Below are 16,161 nucleotides of genomic sequence, written 5' to 3' on the forward strand. Positions count from 1 at the left end.
TAATTGTACTTATATAATTGATTTGACTTTTGTCTTTTAACCTTCATACTAGCTTTGTGTTTGATTTACTACCTTTACTTTATGTTTGCTTTTACCACTGAGATTTTTCCTTTCATATATTTTCTTATTTCTAGTTATGGACTTTTCTGCTCAAAAAAAATCCCTTTAACATTTCTTGTAAAACTGGTTTAGTGGTGATAAACTCGTTTATCTTTCACTTGTCTGGGAAACGTTTTATCTCTCCTTCAATTCTGAATGATAATCTTGTAGGGTAGGGTATTCTTTGTTGTAGATTTTTTCTTTCAGCACTTCAGTATATCACGACTGTACCTTTTGGCCTATAAAGTTCCTGCTGAAAAATCAACTGATAGTCTTATGAAGGTTCCCTTGTACGTAATTAGTTGTTTTTCTCTCTCTGCCTTTAAGATTCTCCCTTTATCTTTTACCTTTGACATTTTAATTTGTAAAATGTGTCTTGGTGTGGGTCTCTGGGTTCATCTTGTTGGGGACTCTCTGTGCTTCCTGGATTTGGGTCTGTTTCCTTCACCAAGTTAGGGAAGTTTTCAGCCATTATTTCTTCAAATATGTTTTCTATCTTTTTTTCCCTCCCTCTCTCTCTTTTCCTTCTGGGATCCCTCTAATGTTAATGTTAGTATGCTTGATGTTATCCCCAAAATCCCTTAGATTGTCCTCATTTTTGGGGATTACTTTTTCTTTTTGCTGCTCCAATTGGGTGATTTCCACTACCCTGTATTCCAGATTTCTGGTCTGTCCTTCTACATCATCTAATCTACTGTTGATCCCTCTAGTGTATTTTTCATTTCAGTTACTGTATTCTTCAGTTCTGATTAGTTCTTTTTTATATTTTGTCTCTTTTATTTATTTATTTAAATTAATTTATTTATTTTATTTTATTTTTTTGGCTGCATTGAGTCTTCGTTGCTGCACACAGGCTTTCCCTAGTTGCAGTGAGTGGGGCTACTCTTTGTTGTGGTGCGCGGGCCTCTCATTATCGCGGCCTCTCTTGTTGCGGAGCACAGGCTCCAGATGCGCAGGCTCAGTAATTGTGGCTCACGGGCCCAGTTGCTCCGCGGCATGTGGGATCTTCCCAGACCAGGGCTCGAACCCGTGTCCCCTGCATTGGCAGGCAGATTCTCAACCACTGCGCCACCAGGGAAGCCCTATATTTTGTCTCTTTGTTGAAGTTCTCACTCTGTTCATTCATTATTCTCCTGAGCTCAGTAAATATCTTTATGACCATTTCTTTGCACTCTTTATCAGGTAGATTATTTATCTCCATTTTGTTTAGTTATTTTTCTGAGTTATGTCTTGCTCTTTCATTCGGAACATATTCTTTTGTCTTCTCATTTTGACTAACTCTTTGTTTCTGTGTATTCGGTAGATGAGCTATGTCTCCAGGTCTTGAATGTGTGGCCTTATGTAGAATATTTCCTGTGGGTCACGGAAGAGCCATTCCCCCAGGTCACCAGAGCCAGGTGCTCTAAGCGTGTCTCCTGTGTGGGCTGTGTGTGCTGTCCTGTTGTGGTGGTAACGTGGTTGCTGTAGGCATGCCAGTGAGCGGGGTTGGCCCCTAGTGCAGCTGGCTGTGATCCCCACAACAGTTGCAGGCATGCTTGTGGGCGGGGCTGACCTGGGTGGGGAGCCACCCTGGGGGGATGCTAGTCACGGCTGAGGCCACCCACTGGGTGTGGCAGGGAAGGAGGCTCTTTTGGGGGTCACTGGTCCCTGCTGAGGCTGCCCATCGGGTGTAGCAGGGTGGGAGCCAATTTGGAGGGGTGCCTGCGGGGCTGGTCCACAGGGGAATGCCGTGGCAGGGCAAGCAGTGCTACCAAGATAAGTGGGGAATGGTGGAAATGGTGCCTGCCAGTGCTGGGCCAGCTAGGCAGGGGGAGAATTTTTTATTTTTATTTTTGTTTTTTAAATATTTTATTTATTTATTTATTTATTTATTTATTTATTTATTTATTTTTGGCTGCATTGGGTCTTAGTTGTGGCACATGGGCTCTTTGTTGCAGCGCACGGGCTTCTCTCTAGTTGTGGCCCGTGGGCTCCAGAGCGTGTAGGCTCTGTAGTTTACAGCACACGGGCTCTTTAGTTTAGGTGTGCGGGCTCAGTAGTTGGCGGCATGGGCTTAGTTGCCCCGTGCATGTGGGATCTTAGTTCCCCAACCAGGGATCAAACCCGCACCCCCTGCATTGGAAAGCAGATTCTTACCCACTGGACCGCCAGGGAAGTCCCAAGAGAGAATTTTTTTAAATGTCACCCATCAGCGCTTTGGTCCCTGGAGAAAGTTTCAACAGATCCTGCCACTTTGGCACTTGCCCTAAACTTAGTCAATGAATCTCCTTCTCATGTGACCCAAACAATTTTCAAGCTGCTGCTTCTGAGCTGGGATTCAGAGTGAGTGAGTTTGTGCACAGGCCCACTAAGTGTGGAGTCTTGGTTTCCTATAGCCCCCCAGCTCTCCTGGATGTAGCTCTGCTGGTTTCAAATCCAGATGATATGGGAGCTCGTCTTCCTGGTGCAGGTCCCCAGGGCTGGGGTGCCTGACGTGTGCTCCCCAGGGAGGACTCCACGTTCGTGATGTCCCCTCCTGCTCTGGGTCACTCGTCGGGGGTGCGGGTCCTGACTAGACTGCATCTCTGTCCCTCCTACACGTCTCCACGTGGTTTTCGTCTTTACATCCTTAGTTGTGGGAGAGCTATTCTGCTAATCTGCGGGTTGTTCTCTGGGTTTCTAATGTGAGAACACTCTTTTTTTTTTTTTTTTTTTAAACATCAAGTCATGTTTTTTTAATGATTTTTTTCTCCATATTTTAAATTTATTTATTTATTTATTTATTTTTGGTTGTGTTGGGTCTTCGTTTCTGTGCGAGGGCTTTCTCTAGTTGTGGCAAGTGGGGACCACTCTTCATCGCGGTGCGCGGGCCTCTCACTATCGTGGCCTCTCCCGCTGTGGAGCACAGGCTCCAGACGCGCAGGCTCAGTAGTTGCTCCGCGGCATGTGGGATCCTCCCAGACCAGGGCTCGAACCCGTGTCCCCTGCATTAGCAGGCAGACTCTCAACCACTGCACCACCAGGGAAGCCCGAGAACACTCTTAACTATGGAACAGAGCAGATGTCTCTGTTTAAATTTCTCTGGAAACTCTCATTGTCTAAGGCAGTGGTTCTCAAAGTGTGGTCCCTCGACCAGCAGTGTTAGTATCACCTGGGAAGTGGTTAAAGATGCAAATTCTCAAGTTCTCACCCTGACCTACTGTATCAGGCACTCTGGATCTTACCTCTGAGCCTTACAAGTGTTCAACACCCAGCCAACCTGAAACACATCTCCCCCAAAGTTCCGTGACCCCCATGCCCCTTAGCTTTAACCAGTAACTGTGCTGGAATTGTTAGGAATTTTAGAAATTTGAGGGGCATATTTCACCCCTCTCACTTGGAGCACACCAAGGAATATCAAATAAATTAAACAAACTCAATACTTCTCTCTCCTCACCCATTGCGAGGGCTCTTAGTACATAAAATAAAAATAAAAGACAATTTTATCGGTAAAGAAAAATCCATAACAAGTCGGAAGGCTGCAGATGCCACGTTAGATCAAGGTCTTGCAAAATGTTTATTCATAAGGGATATACAGATATTTTGTAAATTTCATGGACAGGGAAGAAGGAAGGGTGGAGAGGAGTAGCTGCAGAGCGTCAGCGCCCCCTGCTGCTCAGCTGCACACCTTCCTGCAGGTGCGCTCACCACTCTTCCTTGGTAATGGTGCTTCTCACCCTGCACGCCATCCTCCCCAGCAGGCCTGCCCTGACCTCCTGGGCACCGTCACCTCCTGCTGCCCCCAGCACCGGCCACATCTTCTCCTCAGCTTCCATTTGCCCGTCTTTCTTTTGCGGGGTCACCAGTGCCTTCCTGTCTGTGCTGGGCCAAGGTGGAGGGCACCTGCGCCCTTCCTACCTCCGCTGGCCCCTCCCCTCACCCTAACTGTGGCCCTGATGGGAGGAAGCTGAGCTCACTCACCACCGACGTGCTCTCTTTTAGCTAAAGAGGGACTCAGTTCCAATCACGCCTTTCAGGTTGCTGGATTTACCAAATAGGGATACGGGAAGCCCAGCTGAATTTGAATTCCAGATAAACAACGACAATTTTTTTTTGTAGTACAAGTCTGTCCCGTTCAATACTTGGGATGTACTTATACTAAAAAATTACTCATCGTTTATCTGAAGTCCATATTTAACTAGGTGTCTTGTATTTTTACCTGACAAGCTCACTCCCAGGGAACAGGGGTTCCCATTTCAGCTGCCTGACCCAGGAGAGGCACTTTCCCTTAGAAAGGAACATATTTAGTCATAAACATAAGGACAAGCTTATCTGCACACGAGCCACATGTTGCAACATATTGATTACATTGAAATGATAATATTTTCACATATTAGATTAAAAGGTATTATGAAAATTAATTTCATGTGCTTTTGACTTTTTAAATGTGGCTACTAGGAAATTTAAAATTTTATATGCAGCTCACATTTGCAATCCACATTACATTCCAATGGACAGCTCTGGCCTAGAGCGGAAGCCAAGGCAGCGAGACATGATGACCATCAGGCCGGGAGCCGGGTTTAGACTCTCCCCATTTAGAAGCTTGTGTAGCTGAACCGGTTGGGGGCGTAAGAATCCTTGAGTGTAGTTTGTGTTCACAAGTGTTCATTGTATTTTCTACTCTGACCAAACCGTGGTGGTTTTTGAGTGATGACAGAATAGGATTGGAGCTGATGTTTCCTGTTAGGTATATTTGCAGCTGAATCATGACAGTAGATTGAGACACGTGGGAAGAGGCAGGATGGGGTTGAAAGGGGGCGAGATGGGAAAGCTTCTGGTTTCTGGAAGCTGCGCTGAGTTGTTCTTTTTCTTCCTTTGGCTTTATGATTGCCCGTTGGTGGTGGCAGGACAGCTCTGACTGCATTTGCTAGAAGCGATGTCCACATTAATTTGGAATTTTAGAGATTGAAAACCAAGGAGAGTGCACTATGAAATATGGAAGAGGCAAATGGAAATTTCGTCAGCCAAGCTAAATCTCTGCAAGTCTCCTGACTTCTGAAAACTATTTACAGAACTGGGTTCTTGGAAGTGGGACACCTTTTTAAAACTGACAGTACCTTAGGATCTCACAGTTCAGATCTAGGACTTAAATTCTCCTTGATCTGCCACTCCCTTCCTCCCCCACTCCCTTACCCTCTTCTGAAGTTCTTGGAAAGTAAAGAAACATTAGTGAAAGCAAAGCAAATAAAAACCCAAGACCTTGTGGAGGCCAAGGGCTTGGTCTGTGGTCAAATAACCTGGTCTTTTCCGAATTCTGTTCATTTGTCTTGGACCATTTTAAAGTCTTTATTGAATTTGTTACAATATTGCTTCTGTTTTACGTTTTGGTTTTTTGGCCCTGAGGCATGTGGGATCTTAGCTCCCCGACCAGGGATCGAACCTGCGTCCTCTGCGTTGGAAGGCGAAGTCTTAACCACTGGACCACCAGGGAAGTCCCCCAAATTCTGTTTAAAATCTCTACACCAACCACATCAACCTAAAGAATCAGCTCTTGTGCAGGGTCCCCCATCCATCCATGCATTCCCACTTTCTCTCCCTGGTCTCACTACCCACTGCCCGGGTGGCCACACTGCCCCCCACAGGTGCCTTGTCACCAGTTCCAGGACATGACATCCAAGATGTCAGGCCAGTGGGAAGGAGTTGCTGCCACACCACCTAGCAGCTGGCAGTCTAGTGAACCTGGCGGTTATTTCATTAATCCGCAGCCCTCCCCGACCCTGGGTCTTCTTGGTGGCATTGCTGTCGTTTATTTGAGGGCTTCTGTAGGACATGGGTGACACATGGCTTTTCAGTACAAAGAGCTGGTGGCGTTGGCTGGTAGAATGAGGCACAGGGCTGTGTGCCAGGTTCCATTTTCTGAGGAGAACGTCTCACTTCCGTGAAGCCTTGAGATCTCAGACGCAAAGGAGACTGAGGACTGAGCGTGTAGAAGGCGTGGTAGGGACTGACCGGGAATTTTCAATGTGTGAGGAAGTATTGCTGTGCCTGCATTCTCTCCCTGGTGGGGAACCCTGGCTTGTGTGGAGGGGGGTCTGGGGCAGTGATTATCTGGCCTGGAGTTCTGCCCGGTGCAGCTGGGGATTTGCCAGATGCTCGTCATATACTGGCCATCGGCCCTTGTCCTAGACCAACAGGAAACTGGAGATGTAATGTAACTTTCTGCATAGAGGTGCCAGGACAGATAAAAACAAAACAAAAAGTTCAGAAGTCTTAGGCCCAGCTCACCAGGCCACATTGCCAAGTGTTAACTGTTGGACTGTGCTTTCCTTTTCCTTATTTCCTTAGTCATAATCATGTTACTCACCACGGCGTTTGTGCTATCTTGGGTTTCACCCGTAAGGCAGTGCAGTCTGACATGTAAAATCAGAGCTGGTAAGGGCAGCGACAGCGTCTGGATCTTAGCTTCATGCGCTGTCGTGGTGATGGGGGACAGTCAGCAAGGCAGGAGAGGAGCAGGACCCAAGGGCATTGCCGTCTCCAGTCCTGGTTGGGGCATGAAGCCCCTGTAGCCACAGCAGGGACGGGAATGCACACGGGCGGTTCCAGTTTTGTACCGCAGCAGAATAAGCCATCCCAGAGCTAATGGTGTAAAACAGAAGTTACGCGTTAAGCTCATGAATTCCGAGTGTCAGGAATTTGCAAAGGGCATGGCGGAGATGGCTTGTCTCTGGCCCACACTGTCTGGGGCCTCAGCTGCGAGGACTTGACAGCTAGGGCTGGAATGATGTAAAGACTTACCCACACGTCTTGTTGTGAGACTTTAGCTGGGGCTCTTGGCCTGAATTCCTACACATGACCCTTCCATATGGCAACTTGGGCTTCCTCACAGCATGGTGGCTGGGATCCACGGGCAAGAATCCCCAGAGAAGCAGGTGGAAGCTGCAGATCCCTTTCTGACCTAACCTTGGGAGTCACTTAGCATTACTTCTGCCACATTCTCCTCGTTCTACAAGTCCCAAGCCCCTGGTCAGAATCACGTGGAGAGGACATAGACACCACTTTTCAGTGGGAGAAGTGATGAAGAAATTTGGGATCATGATTTAAAACACAATCTATCCTCTGACCACAATTGCTTACATTCCTGCCACATGAGAAATACTTTACCCCTTCCAAGCACCTACAGAAGTCTCACAGCATTATGAAGTCAGGTTCAGCCTCAATGCCCAGGTACAAATGAGGCTCCCTGGGTCTGGTTCCTCAAGCCAAGCTCCTTGAGTACGATCCTTCTCAATCTGAAGGCCTGTGAGCTGAAGGGGTTGGTGATCTGTCCCATGGTGGAGGCGCAGGCATGGGGTGACTGCAGTAGACACTCCCATTCAAAGAGGGGGCAAGCAGGAGACACACAGCAGCCACTGGGCCACAGCAGTTCTGAGACCAGCAAGGCACGTGTCACTAATTTCTTACTAGGGCCCAGGGCTACCGCTGTCTGGGAATAGCAATTCTGTGGCCCTTTTTTTTTAACTTCTTTTTTTTTTTTTTTCAAGGGGCTTCCATCTGCCAGGGGGAGCGCTTCTTTATAACCTTCCACGTCCTTAGGCTGGCCTGATCACATAGACTCCTGGGAATTCTGATTTGAGGTCATCTCCATCTAGGGCGGCTCCCAGAGGCTGGCCCGGCCACGTGGGGTGTTCTTCCTTGGGGCTTTGCCCCACCTGCGCTAGTAGTGGCATTGACCCTCCCACAGCTGCAAGCCCATCTTCTTTCAGGCCGTCCTCACCGCACCCCTCAACCCCTCTCTCCTCCTGGGAGTTGGAGTGGGAGAGGAAGTTGCTTCTACCTGGAGCTTCCCAGGCTTTTTATAGTAGACATTCACTTGTTACATTCTTTTTTTTTTTAAACTTTTATTGGCCTATAGTTGATTTACAATGTTGCTGTAGTTTCAGTGTACAGCACAGTGAATCAGTTATACATATACATGTATCCACTCTTTTTTAGATTCTTTTTCCCATATAGCTCATTAACAGTACTGAGTAGAGTTCCCTGTGCTATACAGTAGGTCCTTATTAGTTATCTATTTTATATATAGTAGTGTGTATGTGTCAGTCCCAGTCTAATTTATCCCCTCACCCCTTTCCCCCTTGGTAACCATAAGTTTTTTTTCTACATCTGTGACTCTATTTCTGTTTTGTAAATAAGTTCATTTATATCATTTTTTTAGATTCCACATATAAGTGATATCATATATTTGTCTTTCTTTGACTTCACTCAGTGTGACAATTTCTAGGCCCATCCATGTCACTGCAAATGGCATTACTTGTTCTTTGTTATGGCTGATATTCCATTGTATATATGTACCACATTTTCTTTATCCATTCCTCCACTGATGGACATTTAGGATGCTTCCATGTAATTCCACGGCTCTTGACTCTGCTCTCCGAGCTCTTAGTTTTACCCTCTGAGTTACCCTTCCTTGTCCACAAGAAATAGGCTCAGGTAAAGTCAGGCAGCCAACACCTGGGCCACCCGTCTGTAGGGAGCAGAGCTCTGGCCCCTGGGTTTGGTTTAGGAGTAGGGATCTGGCAGTTCCTGGGCACAGATGCTGGTGATACGGTGAGGGGCATACACCCTGGTCCTTGTTGAGGGGACGAGACAGAAAGGAGTGTTCGACTTCCCTCACACACAGTGAGGTGGAGTGGTGGACCCAGGCAGACGAGTGGCTTTTCTTGTAAAACAAAGAGTGAAGCTCTTTCACTCCACGTGAAGTTGGTCAAATCAGCAAAGCCTTCATGTGTGTTTTTCCCCCAAGCTTAATTCACTTCCTGGAAGTCCTTTGAGAGCTGTATTCTTTCCAGCAACATTAATATAATGCATTAACTTTCTGTTTCCAGGTGGCACAGTAAAGGAGTTTTAACCTGAATTGATTTTCAGTTAGAGCTACTAGGACATTTTAATTATCTCCTTACGTTTATATTGCCACACACTTCCAAATAGGATTGAGGCAGTATACGTTAAAAAAGAAAAGATTATCAAAATAAAAATAAAGGATCAAAGACTATGTAAATAGTATGCTAAAATTACAGTAAATTTAGTAACAGTGATTGAATATTAAATTTGCTCTGAGCAAATTTCATTCTGGAAAAAGCTTTCATTATAGCTACGTGTGTTTGATGTGTGTTTGAAAATATACAAAAGTCTAAGTACTTGCTTCTGGAAATATTTACTTCCAGCTCCTTTAAAGATGAAACTTCTCCTAGTGTATTTAGAGTGTTGTTTAGAAGTTTATTTTGAATGGAATGTCTGAAGTTGGAGGGGTCTTGAGATCACCAATTCCCGCTCTTTCTGTCTACAGATGAAGGTCGGATGGTCTGAGAGATTCAGGGGTCTGCTCAAAGGTCAGACTGACTGAGCAGAGCTGGCGTTGACTGCCAGCCCCTGTACCACAGAGGAGAGATTCCGGGGTCTGAAGTTTTCAGAGTTACTGCTAAATAAAGCTCAGTGAGAAATGAAAAAAAAAACCCTATATATTTGGAACTAGAAATTATGATTTGATACACACTGGTCTTATTTCAGATAGAAAGGGCCTCCAAGGAGACACGAAGCAGCAGGCTCATGGCGGGACACTGGTGAGCACAGAGGAAGAAGCAGAACTGAGCGAGATAAGGGTGAGCTTGTGGGGAGAGGCCCCAGGGAGACAGAGGTCATCCTCCCGGTCGCTGCCGCGCGGGGAGGCCCCAGAGAAAACGAGAGCTCAAGTCTGGATGCCACGACCCTGCCCTTCAGCATCCAGTGAGGCCAAGGCCATCGCAAAGCAGGATTTGGTGAGATCAGAGAATTTCAGCTTCCACGCAGTGTTTGCTGACTTACTTCCTCCGGCGACTGCTTAGGGTTCAAGCCGAGAAGTAGAACTGTGTAAGTGATGTACAGGATTGATTACGGGGCTGAGACCTCACGCAGTTGCGGCAGCTGGTGGAGCCGCCTGTGCACGTGAGTCTGCTGCCCTGTGTCTGTGCGGGGCCTGATGTCACAGCGGCCAGCAGCCCAGCGGGGGAGAGGGACAGGCAGCGGGGGCAAGAAAGGATGCCCTGGGACCCCCATCAGTCAGTCAGCGCTCCAAACTCTGACCTCAGCAACACGGGTGACCTGCTGGCGCGTCCCCCCGAACCCCGAGCACGGCTCAGGAACCTGGCCCAGGACCTGGAGCTGAGGAGGAGCTCCAGCGAGGGGCGGACAAGCCAGGAGCCTGGGGCGGCCCAGAGCCAGCGAGGGACCACGAGGTGGTGAGTGTGCGTGGACTGCAGCAGTACCTGCCCTGAAGCATGTCCCTCCCCTCCGTCTCCTGCACACTTTCCTGTGGATGCAGCCCTAACCCAGAGCCAAGCAGGGAAGGGGATTCTGGGAGACGCTGTTCCGTCCGAGCTAAAGGGACCTCAGGCTGGCCTGTGAATTAAATTATCCTCCTTATCCTCCCAGGAACCTCACATGCAGGGTGCTAGTCAAAGGGCTGCAGGTTGCTAGTCAAAGGGCTGCAGGTTGGCTCGTTTTTGATTGTTAGGAAAGCATGGGGGGTGGGTGTATGTCAGCACAGACGGTCTTTCGTGAAGCAAGTTAGCGGAGGCGTTCACGGATGGGCACACTGACATAGGGGTTACATGGCCATTTCCCATGACTGAGGCACATCTCTACCTGAAATTGTAACTTCTGAACTAGAACCCTGCAGTCTGAATGGCTTGAATGTACTTCGTAAAAGAGCTCTGCTTTTATCTAAAGGATAAATTGAACCCTGGGAGAACCTGGATTGATTTGAGAGATGGAAAGAGGGAAGGGACGAGAGGGAAGGAAAAGGAGAGAGTGAATTTGAGAGTAAACTTCAGCACTCACCATGACCTCACGGCTCAGCAGAGCAGGAGGTTTAACCTCGAAGGCTCTTGAGATGTAAACTACAGGGCAGTTACTAACCACATCTTTTGGCCAATCTCCCCCTTGACAGTTCATCTGGGTGCCCTTTGACTGGGATGTGCTTTCACCCTCCCTTTAATAAAGCTAATGGGCACCAGTCCCCGACTTTCTTATCTGTCTGAAAGCTTAACAAAACTTGAAAGACTTCCCTGGACCACATGCCCACAGAAGAGGAAACCTGGGCGCGGGACAGGTGCATTTGCAGGCTTGTCTACGGGGCTCAATCCGGAGGCTGCTTCTCCAAGAAGAGAAACATAGAGGAGAGTATTAGCTTTATTGCTTTGTTGTTAAGTGGGTACTGAAAAGGGGCTAAAATCAATGACCCAGCGAGCATCTGGGGAATGAAGAGACTCAACGTGGTGCTGCACCCTGTTGGGAGCAGTGACAGGCACTGGGTTGGCTCTTGAGTCAGAGGAAGAGTCTGTCTTGGTCTGTGAATCGGGCAAAGTCTGATCACCGTGTCGGAGGCTGAGGAGCTCGCCATCCAGTGAGACAAGTGCTTACGTGCGCTTGCCGTTTCTACAGTGCGCGTGTTTGGTTTCTTGAGGTGGCGTGCTTCATTACTCAAGTTCTTTCCAATATTAGAGCACAAGGGTTTTTTTGTAAAAAATACATAACATTAAATTTATCATGGTAACCATTTTTTATGTGTACTCTTAAGTCCTCTAAATTGCAACCTTTGAGCATCCAAAGATGCTATCCAGAAAATAAAGAGCCCACAGAACGGAAGAAAATGTGTCTACATTTTATACCTGATAAGAGTCTGTTCTTCAGAATATATCAAGAACTTTTACCACCTATCGACAAAAAGACAAACAACCCAATTTTTTAAATGGAAAAGACTTGCATGGACCATTCTCCAGACAAGACACACAGATGGTCAACAAGTACATGAAAAGATGTCAAACATCAGTAGTCAAGATGGAAACGCAAATTAAAACTACAATGTGATACCCCTTCATACACACTAGAATGCTTACATTAAAAAAAACCTAAAAATAACAAATGTTGGCAACAATGTAAAGAAATTAGAAACCTTCAACATTACTTGTGTAAATGTCAAATAGTGCAATCTATGTGTACAATACCTTGGCATTTTCTCAAAAAGATAAACATGCAATTAGCATATGGTTCAACAACTCCACTCCTAGATAAATACCCCCAAAATGGAAAAAAAAAAAAAGTGTTCAAACGAAAACTTGTACACCAATATTCATAGCAGCACTGTTCACAATAGCCCAAGGTAGAAACAATTAAAATGTCCATCAGTGAGATAAGCAAAATAGGGTAGATCCATAAGCTGCATTATTCTGCCACATAAAGGAGTAAAGTAAAATGGTGCAGCCACTGTGGAAAACAGTATGGCAGATCCTCAGAAACTTAAACATAGAATTAATGAATAATCTGTCAATTCCTTTCCACAGTCTACATCTAAAATATTTCAAAGCAGGGATTGGAAGAGATATTTGTACACTTATATTTATAGCAGCATTATTCACAATAGCCAAAAAGTGGAAGCAACACAAGTGTCCTTTGGCAGATGAATCGATAAACAAAATGTGGTATATACACAGTGGAACATGATTCAGCCTTAAAAACTAAGGAAATTCTGACACGTGCTACAAAGTGGGTAAACTTTGAAGTCATTATGCTAAGTGAGACAAGCCAGACACAGAAGGACAAACATTCTGTGAGGTGTCCAGAGAAGTCAAATTCAAATTCAAAGTAGAATAAGATTGCCAGGGGTTGAGGGCAGTTAGTGTTTAATGGTTACAGTTTCACTTGGGGAAAATGAAAAGGGTCTGGAGATGGATGGTGAGGATATTTTTACAACAACGTGAATGTAGTTAATGCCATAGCACTGTGTACTTAAAATGGCTTAAATGGTAAATGTCATCTGTGTTTAATCACAATGAAAAAAACGAAGAACTGATACATGTTACAACACGGATATACATTGAAAACATCCTAAGTGAAAGAAGCCCTACAGAAAAGACCACCCAGATTGGACTCATGGTTGTGTGCTTTAAATCCATGAAGGTTTTGAAAATGAGGCAAAGTCTCAGTAATTGCTCCAAAAAAAAAAAAACCAAAAACAAAAACAAAAAACTGGATCAGGATGGAAAAAGTCATTTCCACACAGTTGAGGCAGCTGGTGAAAGTTGAGGTGGGCCTGTGGATTGGATTATGACGTGGAAACCATAATGATTCCTCATTTGGGGGTTATGTGCCCAGTTTGGGGTGAAACACACTGCGGTATTTCGTGTGAATGTGGAAAACTTTGTCCTGCTGCTGTTTAAAGTTTTTTTATACTTTTGAAATTTACTAGACAATTACTTTTCGAAACCACCATGTCAATACCACGCCAGAAAAACAGAAAAGCCATCCAACTTTGCCATAGAGGCCAAGCCCTACCCAGATCCAGTTCACCTACCGTGATGAGACTAATCGCCCTGGGAGGGGTCCACATGTTACTAAGAGCCACTACGTCTTGGGTGCTATGGATGACCTGGACGTAGTCGAAACAGTGGGACACCTGAGTTCTAGTTTTCCACATCCAACCACCAAAAAGCTGTTAGAACTAATAAATGAATTCAGTAAAGCTGCAGGACGCAAAAATCAACACACAAAAATCAGTTGTGATTCCGTACACGAATGAACCATCAAAGAGAGAAATTAGGAAAACGATCCCGTTTACAGTTGCAGCCAAAAAATATAACTAGGAATAACTTTAACCTCTGATGTGAAGGACCTGCACACTGAAAACGGTAAGACGCTGATGAAAGAAACTGAACAGACACAAATAAATAGAAAGATACCGCGTGCTCGTGGGTGAAAAGAATAGCGTTGAAACGTCCATTCTACCCAGAGCAATGCACACATTCGTGCAGACACTACCGAGATTCCAATGACATTTTTCACAGAAACAGAACAATCCTAAGACTTGCGCGGAGCCGCAAAGTACCCCAAATAGCCAAAGCGACCCTGAGGCAGGAGAACGGGCTGCAGGCATCTCGCTCCCTGACTTCACACTACGTTACGAAGCTACGGTCACCAAAAAAGTGAGGAATGGGCACAAAAACAGGCGCACAGACCAGAGGAACAGAGCAGAGAGCCCAGGAGTCAACCTACAGGTGTGTGGTCAGTTAACTCACAAGAAAGGAGCCAAGAACATACACCAGGGGAAGGACAGTCCCCTCAGTATACGGTGCTGGGAAAACCGGACGCCACACGCCAAAGAACAACACTGCGCTCTGTCTACACCACACACAGGCGTGAACAAAACCCCAGTTTTCCACATCAAGCCCCTCCTCTCCTGGGTGCTCGGAAGATGCACCCCCTCAGCGGTCAGCCACGCCCAGGAACCTTCTCCCCACTCTTCCTCACCTTCTCCCTCAGCGGCAGCACCTCCCGGCAGGTCCTGAGGAGACCCGGCTCCTGTCGGCGTGAACTGGACCCCGCAGTGTCCCAAAGCTGAAGCCCCAGGGCGTCCTGACGAGACCCGGCTTCCGTTAGTGTCGACTCGACCCCGGGCCGTCCCGAAGCGCCGGCATTCAGTATGGACTCAGCCCCGCGTGTTCCAGAAGCCAAAGCCCCAGCGGGTCCTGAGGAGACGGCGCTCCCGTCAGCTGTGCGGGGAGCGAAGTCCGCGGGCAGAACCCGCGTTCCCGGGGCGGGTCAGGGAGGCGGGCTCACGTTCGCTGCCAGCCAATGGGAACGTGCAGACCAAGCTGCCCTCACAGTTCAGTGGAGGCCCCGCCCCCGAGCGCAGGTCTGCTGAATACATTAAACTGCAGAAATTCAAATTGAAATACAGCCAAATATCCCATGACTTCTCCTAAATAGTTAAGGAACAATTCATTGGAAACCATATGGAATTAAAAAAAAAACACGAAAGATTTATACGACCTGAAGAGAAACCAGGGTAGACCATATGGAATAAAATAAATGTAGACTCAAACTTTAAAACTTACACCAGGGGCTTCCCTGGTGGCGCAGTGGTTAAGAACCCGCCTGCCAATGCAGGGGACACGGGTTCAAGCCCTGGTCCAGGAAGATCCCACGTGCCGTGAAGCAGCTAAGCCCGTGCACCACAACTACTGCCTGTGCTCTAGAGCCCGCGAGCCACAACTACTGAGCCCACGTGCCACAACTACCGAAGCCCACGTGCCTAGAGCCCGTGCTCCACAACAAGAGAAGCCACTGCAGTGAGAAAGCCGTGCACCATGATGAAGAGTAGCCCCCACTCGCCACAACTAGAGAAAGCCCACACACAGCAACAAAGACCCAACACAGCCAAAAATAAATAAAATAAAAATTAAAAAAACAAGTACACCAAATTCACTCAAATTTATTAACAAACATTTAACATGCAAAACTCTCAAAATTATAGAGATAAATAGAGAAGAAAATCTACATGACCTTGGGTTAGGTCTATAGATCATGAGCTTTGAGTTTTAGCACACAGCACAGAAAGCCAACCCAGAAAAGAAAAAAAGTAGTATTGTAGACTTCATAAAATTAAAGATTTCCACTCTGAAAAATCTTATTCAGAAAACCAAAAGACAAGCCACAAACTGGAAGAAAAATATTTGCAAAACACATATCTGATAAAGGATTTGGACTTAAAATATACTCAATACAAAGAACTATGAAACAACTCCACAGGGCTTCCCTGGTGGCGCAGTGGTTGAGAATCTGCCTGCTAATGCAGGGGACACGGGTTCGAGCCCTGGTCTGGGAAGATCCCACATGCCGTGAGGCAACTAGGCCCGTGAGCCACAACTACTGAGCCTGCGTGTCTGGAGCCTGTGCTCCCCAACAAGAGAGGCCACGATAGTGAGAGGCCCACGCACTGTGATGAAGAGTGGCCCCCGTTTGCCGCAACTAGAGAAAGCCCTCGCACAGAAACGAAGACCCAACACAGCCAAAAATAAATAAATAAATTAAAAAAAAAAAAAACTCCATAAAAAATGGGTAAACATTATATACGATGTTTAATAATATCATATATGCTCAACATCATATGCAATCAGGGAATTACAAATTAAAATCATGAGATATCACACCACACTTGTTAGGGCTGCTAAACTCCAAACATATCCATTGCTGGAGAATGAGGAACAACAGGAGCGCTCCCTTGTTGTT

The 16,161-nt window shown here is 46.4% G+C and overlaps 1 protein-coding gene and 1 long non-coding RNA gene across 2 annotated transcripts in view; one reads left to right on the forward strand and one right to left on the reverse strand.

Moving 5' to 3' along the window:
- The window catches only part of CGAS (cyclic GMP-AMP synthase), a 65,311-nt gene extending 54,755 nt beyond the window's left edge, over nucleotides 1–10,556 (forward strand). Inside the window, exon 7 of the transcript XR_014267179.1 lies at nucleotides 9,632–10,556. The gene's annotated coding sequence lies outside the window, so the exon portion shown is untranslated. The remainder of the gene's footprint in view (nucleotides 1–9,631) is intronic.
- A 1,276-nt stretch (nucleotides 10,557–11,832) lies between these two features.
- Nucleotides 11,833–14,895, reverse strand: LOC309666682. The gene is made up of 2 exons (XR_014267238.1): nucleotides 14,401–14,895; nucleotides 11,833–13,616 (listed from the first exon to the last, which is right to left on the reverse strand). It is a non-coding gene; the product is annotated as an uncharacterized lncRNA (long non-coding RNA).
- Nucleotides 14,896–16,161: the final 1,266 nt, after the last annotated feature.

This window comes from Balaenoptera physalus (genome assembly GCF_965194825.1).
Source record: "Balaenoptera physalus genome assembly, chromosome: 9".
Classification (NCBI taxonomy): domain Eukaryota; kingdom Metazoa; phylum Chordata; class Mammalia; order Artiodactyla; family Balaenopteridae; genus Balaenoptera; species Balaenoptera physalus.